The sequence below is a fragment of the Benincasa hispida genome, chromosome 10, assembly GCF_027475165.1.
Source record: "Benincasa hispida cultivar pf3 chromosome 10, pf3_genome.v1.1, whole genome shotgun sequence".
In the NCBI taxonomy this organism is placed as follows: domain Eukaryota; kingdom Viridiplantae; phylum Streptophyta; class Magnoliopsida; order Cucurbitales; family Cucurbitaceae; genus Benincasa; species Benincasa hispida.
The window spans coordinates 59,655,182-59,666,213 of NC_143487.1; positions in this window are offsets into that span (position 1 = coordinate 59,655,182).

Here is an 11,032-nt window from a genome sequence, read left to right on the forward strand (position 1 = left end):
CCTTTTACTGGAAAAGGTTATCGAGCCAAAGAGCCCTTAGAGTTAGTACATTCATACCTTGGTGGTCCAATGAATATGCATGCCATCTGGGCAGCCGAGGTTGTCATTGTCTCCGCAGGCACAATGGCAGTATCATTTCTTCCTCTCTCGGAACCTCTTCCTCCGTACCCGTCATCAACCCAGTCATCCATATTCTGTGAGATGCAGTCAAGGATGACCTTGGCTTCGGTGTACGTTTTATCCATAAAACCTTCTAGGGCATCAGCAACAGTTTTCGTTAATCTGTTCAGGCCATTATAGAACGTTTCCATCAAAACGCAAGTGGGTATCCCGATATGCAGACAATTCTTCACCAAACTTCTGAATCGCACCCAGGAGGTGCTTAGGGTCTCGTTATCCATCTGCTCAAAGTTCAGCACATCCTTTCGTCTTCTTGCGTTGACTGCCGGAGGGAAGAACTTCTTCATAAATCGTTTAACCAACTGATCCCATGAAGTGATTTCATTTGGTTCCAGTGAATGAGCCTACCTCTTAGCTTCATCCCTCAAGGTGTAAGGGAAGAGGTAAAGCCTGATACCTTCTGGGGTAACGCCAGGTATGGAGAAGTTACCGCACATCTCAACAAAACTGGTCAAATGGGCATGTGGGTCTTCACCTTGCAGACCACCAAATTGCCCCGTATTCTGAATCATTTGAAGCATGACCAGTTTAATCTCGAATCTTGCGTTCTCCTCAACTAATGAACTTGAAATTCCAGGCAAAAAATCATACAGATTAAGCGTCGCGTAGTTCCTCATTGGAATGTTGCAGTCAGCAGCAAGGAAAACGAGATCTTGCGCTGGCCGACCCACCTCTTGATTTACTTTGGGTTCCTCATTATTATTGTTTTCTACCATGTTGGCTCTCTTTCGCCTTGTTCTATTCTGAAGTGCCCTTGCACGAAATGTATGCTCGATCTCCAGGGCAGCTTCGAATTCTTGATCGGTTCCAGTACTCATAAACCGTCAAACTACTCTTCGCGATAAACAGTCAGTACAAAGAGATCTGTCCTGCAAAATATCACAAACATACTCAACAATAACTGTTACCAATCCCCGGCAACAGTGCCATAAACTTGGTACGCAAAATTTATATTATGGTTTAAGCATGTGTGGAGATGGACAATGATGAATGTGAATCATACAAGCTCAAGTTGCCATAAATTTGATGACTTGGAAAGATGGAGATAGAGTGTGGATGTTGTGTTATGCTTATATACACTTTATGCGATACTACTTCTAGATGTATGCGTTATTAATGCAATGCTTGTAGTATGTTATGCGTTGTCACAAGTTTCCTTGCGCTGAAACCAAGTATAGTTCCAACGCAAGTTTCTCAGAGTAATCCGAGGTCGAACACAGGGATTGTTGTCGTTAATGTGTTACATTTGTGATACATGCGACCGGTTTTTACAATTAATAAAGAATGTGTGTGTACAGGAAAGTAAATTGCGGTAAAGAAAAATTATACAGATAAACTAAAGTTGCGTTAATAAAATAAATTACGATGAAAATAAACCTAAGCTAACATGATGCAAGATACAAGATACATGATATACATGATGCTGAGTTCAAGACTGACTGTGAAGTTTATACAAAGGATCATGGTATGGGATGGCAAGTCTTTATGGATGAATTAGAAATAGAAAGGATAACTAGTAAAAACATCACAAGTTTATTAATTGCGTTAAAGATGTAACTAAGGTTCCGTTTTCCCTTGGCGTACACCTCTCGGTGATCGACCGCGTTCCCACCTCTCTATGGTGAAACAGGGATGAATGTAATGAGCGCAAGGTTGCTTCCATCTTTGGAAGTACTTCTCGCTTTAGTTAACGCATTCTTCCAACCCTCTCTCGATAGGCGGAATGGCATCTTCACTTCTGCTCTCACAGGTGAAGATGTCATCTAACATGCCTTAGCTAAACATAATTATTTCCTTGTTACAGATTAATTTACTTGCTTAATTCTTACTAATTACCAGAGGATTAAGAAAACGTCATGGAGAAAATGAAACATGGAGGAATGAAAATAGACAAAGAGATGATAATGGAAATGATCATAACATTTAATACTACGATTAAGCGTCTGATACATCGTGTGAATGATAGAGGTTAAGAAGATGAGTACAAGTGATGAAAAGAGATAGAAACAAATACAGAAGAGTGTCAACGTCTTGACATACATCTGGATGGTGGTTTTACTTGTCGGCGTGTGGAATGAATGAAGAGAAGAGCTTCCCTCTCAGGCTTGCTCTTCTGGTAGAAGTGACCTTCGTACAGAGCTTCAATGGCGGGGATCGAAAGGATTCTTTCCTGGAGACTCACCTCTCATCCTTGTCTCTTAATTCTTCCCGGATCTACTCTGATTAGTCCCTCAACTAGTCTCTCTCTCAGATCAGTATATAAATTTCTTTCTTTATTCAAGCATGTTTTTTCAGTGAAATGACCGGAGCTATTTATAGGCTAAGCTTTGACTTTCTGACTTGTGGTCCCCATTTTATTGTTATGGCAGCTCCTGAAATGGTGGAATGAATATTTCTTCTGTTACGCAATCAATCCCGTCAGAAATGCACAACGGTCAGCTGTACACACGTCGGAATCCTCCGCATTTGTGTTGCTCTGTACATCTTCGATGGTTTGCCCGCATGCGGTTGAGATTGCGTTGATCACTTAGGTCTTGATCGATTGTCGCATGCGCCGTCATTGCGTTGATCGTCTATTCATTCCTGAGTTATGGGCGCAATGCGACGTAGATGCGTTGTTCTTTTTATCTTGAGCCTTGAACGTATGTGGTGACTTGATTTCCTGCAAAATAGACTTGAAATATTCTTTTCTACCATCGCAATGGTGTCAATGGGTGTATTGACGACAATTTATAATTCTCGCATTTCTTAGCCAATTTTCATACAATTGACGCAACTTTCCTTTTTTTTGGACGCAATATCTAAATAAAATAGTATAAATAACTTGTATTTCTACAAGTTATCACACCCCCAAATTTAGATATATGCTTGTCCTCAAGTATATCTTCTACTAAGGCAATAATGTTCAATTCCTATCCTAAATTTTTGCGTCGATTGGTTGCTTCGAATGCTCCACCTAGGCACATTAATTAACATCGCAATTTCTTTCTATCCTTGGTAATTCATAACAAAGCCTTACTTTATTGTTTTATACAACAAATCTCTGCTCAAAAATGCTTTTCTCGTTTAAAAGAATGTTTACCTCTTCTTGCAAAAACAACTTGATGTGTCTTGATGCGGTGGTCAAATTTGCGTCATTCATTTAGAGACTGCTGATCATGGTTACACTCTTTGTTTTGGTTTGTTCCCACGGGTGTCATGCGAACATCCAACTACGGTTGTGTGCCAATCTCAACTTTAGCTCTTGAATTTCAGAGGAGTTGTCTCTTATATTTTTTTATTTTTCTTCTTCTTATTTTTTTTCTCCTTTCATATTGCGTCGTTCTTGGAAACCCACCTTCGTTTTGGCTTGCTCCCACGGGTGTCATGCGAACATCCAACTACGAGCAGGCTCCTTTCACAACTCAGGCTGGGATTGTTTTGGGATTTCCCTTGCGCTGATATTGGAGTTTTGTATGAATTTTTTTTTAGAATAATAATGAACACATTTTTCTTAACAATCGCATCACTTGATCTCATCTGCTCAGACCTTCCCCACCCCCAAATTTAGAGATGCGCAAGGTCCTCATTGCGTTGTTTGGACAGAATAGACAAACACTTAGACAAAATGTCAAAAAGAAGTTTTGAGCAGAATTTTGAAGGATAAAAGTTAAAGCAGTGCTATAGCTACGAATTAACTGAGTGTTAGTTAGAAAATACAATGTACGGGAAATGTTACTAAGTGTATGCATATTAGACATCATGGCAACGCAATGAATAACGCAAAAGAAAAGATCAAGAACATCGCAAGATTGACAAAGGATGATAAAGAAGAGGCTATCGCATACTTGAAAGAATTGTTACTTAGTTGTATTAAAAATTAACAAAGTATACAAGAAATTACAATTAATGCAATATAGAACTTTTATCGTGTACAAAGAATCAAAGAATCAGCTTATTTACCTAGAAAATAATGATAGTTATAAATAAAGGAATGACCGCAATATATAAAAAAGTATAAAGTTATTGAGGAGGAGGAGGTTCTGGTGGAGGATTTTGGTGAGGTGCGCGAGGAGCTTCTTCAAAGTGTAGATGTTGTTGGAGATGTGGAGACACCATGGGACCATGAAGATATGCTGTCAAGAAATTGAAGTACTCATGGTTGCGCTCTGCTAGTTGCCTCTAATTCAAGTGGATCGTATAGATGTTGCATTGAATATTGATAATCACCTGCCTTGTCATGGCAGCACTGCGTTGTAAATCTTCTACTTGCTCGTTTACTGCATCTATTCTCTAGCAGAAGAAGGCCTGTTGTTGGGAGAAGAGTTCTTTTTGTTGGGCAAGAAGGGCTCGCATATCGGCTAGTTCAATAGCTAAGGAGGCAATGGTAGATGCCTGTGATGTTTCGCCATCGACATTTTGGGGTTGGGCGGAAGTGCCTTCACCCAGATCGCATGGGTCATCAACATTCGACAGTGGAAGGGGAAGTTGCGATGATGATGATGAAAGTAAGAATGGAGCTACTAGATATGCGGTGGGAGAATTAGAGGCAAGGAGAAGGTTGGTGAAATGCTCGGGAAGTGAAGAAGAAGGTTGTGCAGGAGGGCTTGGAGGGCGAATTATCAAAGGCAAAGGATCCAAGGCTTCTGGTTCTTGCGTTGGTGAGTTTTGGACTTTCCCCTTCCCTTTGTCATCTTTGCGCTGTTTCTTTGGCTTGGGTTGCTGCGGCGTATTTAAAACAATGATAGGCCTCTTCAATGGGAGCTCAGGGCAGTGTGGGGAATATTTGAGGAGCAACCTCAAAATCTTGACGTTTATGAGGCCATGAACTTCTGGCATTGGCTCTTCATCAATACCTACACCCAATGATAGGCATAAGCTTGAAACCGTCCACAGAAAGAAATACTGACCTCTTATGTGCCCCACAAAACCTCGAATTTATCTTGCGATCAACTGGCCCACATCGATTGGAATGTTACGTGCAATGCTATATGCGGCCATAACTCGATTCCTCGAAATTGTTTTGTCATGGGAAGTCGGGATGAGTCGCCATTTTACCAAATATACCCAAAGCCGCGCCTCGGGAAGCAATGTCTTAGACGTCAGAGTTCTGATGCCTTTTAATGAAACCTTCCACTTAGTACCCGATTGCGTTAATGTTTGTAGCGCATCTTCCATCTGCTCTTCAGTAGGATCATCAATGATTTTATTACCCAGTGCATCTAGGTTGCTCTTCATCAAGTATAATTCATTGATGTCCTTTGCACTGAAAGACACTATTTCCACTTTTATGGTCACCACATCCTTGGTGTCATGTGGTCGTCCATTATAGAAGTCCCTCACTACCTTGGGGATGACGATGGCTGGGCACTGGCAAAATGTTTCCCATTCGTGCTTCAGTACAACACTTATAATCAAGTCTGGTAGTGGTGTTGGTGTAGGGAAAAATCCCATCTCCATCAGTATATCATCATTTTCTCTCTTCTTCGATGGACCCCTTTGCCAACGCGGGCATGCTACTTTTTACAACTGCTTTGCCCTTTTCTTTAGTCAACACAAGGCGGGACTCTTGCCTTTGTTTCCTTTCCCTTGCCTTGCGTTGTTCCTCCTTCTCTCGTTCAGAAAGTTCCTTGCCCTTCTTCTCTCTTATGCACTGAACGTTTGCTCGGCGCTTCCTCTCCTTCTCCTCTTTCTTTTTCTTCTTCTTCTCTATCTTCTTCTCTAACGCATCTTGCAAAATTGATGGGTCAATTGTTGACCCTCGCGGAGCATTCTCCTTGCGATGTCGTGTCAAGGGGGTAATGTATGCATCTTCTCCATCATCACTCGCAACCAATCTTACTTGTGTTGTTTCTTCCTTGGGTTGCACTGATTCTCTCAGTTGCGCTGACTCCCCCTTATCCCCCCTTATGGAGGTGGATTCTCCGTCCAGTTCTGGGCTCTTAACCCTCTTTCTCCTCTCTTCCTCCTTCTTCAGGCACTTATCCTCCCGCTTGCGTTCCTTTCTTTCACTCCTTTCTTTCTTCTTGATTGGATGGGCTTCCTCATCTCCTTCAGCCCTCTTCTCTTTGATCTTCTTCTTCATCTTCTTCTCTTCAGCCACTTCAGGCTGCATCTCCGCCACCGCTTCCTCCAAAGCGACCCTGATGGGTCCCTCATAGGATTTTGTATTAGCAGTTTCCTTAGGATCCAAGATTTCCAGAGCGCTTCTCCTTGATGCTTCCTCTATCTCCTTCTCCGCAGGTAGTGGCTAGTTCACAACCCCCGCTTCGAGTAGCCCTCCTTCCTTCTCCATGTTGCTGAGTATACTCTCAAACACTTTCTTATCGTCCCTTCTCTTCTTTTCACTTTCAGAGAACAATGTTAGGAGTGGGATACTTTCCGAACTCTACCCCTCTCTAATCTGAAGTGGTCTAACCACTAAAGGCTTTCGCCGAAGTTTTCCGGTGACTCGAGGGATGGGTTTTGGTTAGATGGCGAGACGGCGGCTTGCTGCTAGGAATGTCGCCTCTCGAGCAGTGATTTGAGCTGACGAGGGTGATGAGCATAAAGAAGATGGTTGGTCGGCCATAGATGAACTGAGCCAGAAAGCTCGAATTTTTTTTTTTTTAGGGTTTTAGGAAGAAAGTAAGTCTGGTATGTAGTGGCGATTTAAGGTTTCTAGTTGCAAAGAGATTCAAATAAATATCCTAAGACGGAGGAGACGGAATTTATAGGTTGGGCCTTGATGGGCCCCGCGAATTCTGGGGTGGCAAGCTTCAAGGTACTCAAAAAGCCTGCCGCTGTGCGTCTCACATTTATGAATTTGCAGAGACGTACGTCCTTTCAACTGCAAATTCATCATGTCCTTGGAAGCCTAAGCGATTGGACTTCTCAATTTGCAAAAAGGATTTTCTTTGGTATTTTATTCGAATGGGCGCAAGGTTAAGAATTAACGCAATGAATCCATCAACGCAAATGCATTTTTTGTAGAGGACGGGAAACAACGCATGCATCCCCACAACACATCCCTTAACTCAATACATGTCTAGAGAACGGGTGCACGGTATTTCTACAGCGCAACACTACCTCAACATAATGCATTTTTACTAAGGATGGGCAAAGAACATATTCGTGTGCAACACACCCCTCAGCGCAATGCATTTGAGTTGGATGAATGCAAAGTGTATCTTGTTGGTACAAGATGCACCCATCATCACAATGCATACCGGATGTTGATTGTTTTATTATTTTTGTTATTATTATTATTTTTTTCATCAATGCAAGTCACAAGGACCTTGCGGTATTAATTCTCTTCTTATTACACAATCATTCATCAGGTTTTAAGAATAACGCAATTAATACGGAAAAGTAAGGAATATAAAGAGAACACGGAAATAAACGCAAGTGAATTAAATGAGAAATACATTCATAAAGCAATGAAAGCAGGTTTAAGGAAGCAATAAATGACAAAATTCATGAAGCAATAAATTCAGAAAACAAGTAAACATAGGATTGAGATATGAACCGGAAGACAATTTCTTCGTGATGAACACAATCCACACCTCCGCAAGTGGTCCAGCTTGCCTGCAAAATGTCTTCACAGACATTGCTCCTTCCCGTGAGATCCTGGGGCTTCAGAATTGCTTGGAAACGTTCCAAGTGTTCTATTACGTAATTTGGATGCCAGCTGCCCTACTTGAATCTCCAAGTTTCTGATTGAAGACGTCTGTGCTTGCATCACCGCATCGTTTTTATCCATATATTGCTTGAGCAGGGCCTTCAATGAATTTCCAGAGATGTTTGAAGAGGATGGTTGGTGTTGTGGTTGTCTCTGTTGACCCTGATTCTGATTGTGGTGAAAAGATGGAGGGTTTCCTTAATTCCCGGAGTTGCTATTCTGATGGTTACTTGGCCCACCTTGGTTATGATTTCCTCCCCAACCGAAGTTAGGATGATTCCTCTAGCCAGGATTATACGTGTTGCTGTACGGATTATTCTGGATAGCGCATACTTGTTGTGGGTTCGATGGGCACATTTCCCCTACATAGTCCCCTCCATATTAGATGCAACTGATTGCGGCCACTTGTGTCGGCGCATTGGGTTGCGCTGATCCTTGGGAGAGGGCACCTTGATTAAGCGCCATCGACTGAAGGATAGAAGTTACCGCAGCCATCTGGGTGGCCAAGGTTGTCATTGTCTCCGTAGGCACAATGGCAGTATCATTTCTTATTCTCTCAGAACCTCTTCCTCCGTACCCGTCATCAACCCAGTCATCCATATTCCGTGAGATGCAGTAAAGGATGACCTTGGCTTCGGTGTACGTTTTATCCATAAAACCTCCTAGGGCATCAGCAACAGTTTTCGTTGATCTGTTCAGGCCATTATATAACGTTTCCATCAGAACGCAATCAAGTATCCTGATATGCGGACAATTCTTCACCAATCTTCGGAATTGCACCCAGACGGTGCTTAAGGTCTCGTTATCCATCTGCTCAAAGTTCAGCACATCCTTTCGTCTTCTTGCATTGACTGCCGGAGGGAAGAACTTCTTCTAAACAGTTCAACCAACTGATCCCATGAAGTGATTTCATTTGGCTCCAGTGAATGAGCCCACCTCTTAGCTTCATCCCTCAAGGTGTAAGAGAAGAGGTAAAGTCTGATACCTTTTAAGGTAACGCCAGGTATGGAGAAGTTACCGCATATCTCGACAAAACTGGTCAGATGGGCATGTGAGTCTTCACCTTGCAGACCACCAAATTGCCCCGTATTCTGAATCATTTGGAGCATGACCGGTTTAATCTCGAATCTTGCATTCTCCTCAACTATCAGCCTTGAAATTCCAAGTGAAAAATCATACAGATTAAGCGTCGCATAGTTTCTCATTGGGATGTTGCGGTCAGCAGCAAGGAAAACAAGATCTTACATTGGCCGGGCCACCCCTTGATTCATTTCGGGTGCCTCATTATTATTGTTTTCTACCATGTTGGCTATCTTCCACCTTGCTCTATCCTGGCGTGCCCTTGCGCGAAATGTATGCTCAATCTCTGGGGCAGCTTTGAATTCTAGATCAGTTCCAGTACTCATAAACCGCCAGACTGCTCTTCGCGATAAACAGTCAGTACAAAGAGATCTGTCCTACAAAATATCACAAATATACTCAACAATAACCGTTACCAATCCCCGGCAACGGCGCCATAAACTTGGTATGCAAAATTTATATTATAGGTTTAAGCATGTGTAGACATGGACAATGATGAATGTGAATCATACAAGCTCATGTTTCCATAAACTTAAGGACTTGGAAAGATGGAGATGGAGTGTGGATGCTGTGTTATGCTTATATACACTTTATGCAATACTATTTCTAGATGTATGCGTTATTAATGGAATGTTTGTAGTATGCTATGCGTTGTCACAAGTTTTCTTATGCTGAAACCAAGTATAATTCCAACGCAAGTTTCTCAGAGTAATCCGAGGTCAAACACAGGGATTGTTGTCGTTAATGTGTTACATTTGTGATACATGCGATCGGTTTTTACAATTAATAAAGAATGTATCTGTACAGGAAAGTGAATTGCAATAAAGAAAAATTGTGCAAATAAACTAAAGTTGCGTTAATAAAATAAATTTCGATGAAAATAAACCTAAGCTAACGTGATGCAAGATACAAGATACATGATATACATGATGCTGAGTTCGAGATTGACTGTGATGTTTATACAAAGGATCATGGTATGCGATGGCAAGTCTTTATGAATGAATCAGAAATAGAAAGGATAACTAGTAAAAACATCACAAGTTTATTAATTGCGTTAAAGATGTAACTAAGGTTCCGTTTTCCCTTGGCGTACACCTCTCGGTGATCGGCCGCGTTCCCACCTCTCTATGGTGAAACAGGGATGAACGTAATGAACGCAAGGTTGCTTCCATCTCTTGAAGTACTTCTCGCTTTAGTTAACGCATTCTTCTAACCCTCTCTCGATAGGCGGAATGGCATCTTCACTTTTGCTTTCACAGATGAAGATGTCGTCTAGCATGCCTTAGCTAAACATAATTATTTCCTTGTCACATATTAATTTACTTGCTTAATTCTTACTAATTACCAGGAGATTAAGAAAACGTCATGGAGAAAGTGAAACATGGAGGAATGAAAATAGACAAAGAGATGATAATGGAAATGATCATAACATTTAATACTACGATTAAGCGTCTGATACATGGTGTGAATGATAGAGGTTAAAAAGATGAGTACAAGTGATGAAAAGAGATAGAAACAAATATAGAAGAGTGTCAACGTCTTGACACAGATCTAGACGGTGGTTTTGCTTGCTGGCGTGTGGAATGAATGAAGAGAAGAGCTTCCCTCTCAGGCTTGCTCCTCTGGTAGAAGTGACCTTCGTACAAAGCTTCAATTGAGGTGATCGAATGGATTCTTGCCCAGAGACTCACCTCTCGGCCTTGTCTCTTAATTCTTCCCGGATCTACTCTGATTAGTCACTCAACCAGTCTCTCTCTTAGATCAGTATATACATTTCTCTCTGTATTCAAGCATGTTTTTTTAGTGAAATGGTCGGAGCTATTTATAGGCTAAGCTTTGATTCTCTGACTCGTGGTCCCCACTTTATTGTTATGGCAGCTCCTAAAATGGTGGAATGATTATTCCTTCTGTTACACAATCAATCCTGTCAGAAATGCACAATGGTCAGTTGTACATGCATCGGAATCCTCCGTATTTGCGTTGCTCTATACATCTTCGATTATTTGCCCACATGCGGTGTTGTTTTTTATTACCGCATACGGTTGAAATTGCGTTGATCGCTTAGCTCTTGATCGATTGTTGCATGCGCCGTCATTGCGTTGATCATCTATTCATTCCTGAATGATGGGCGCA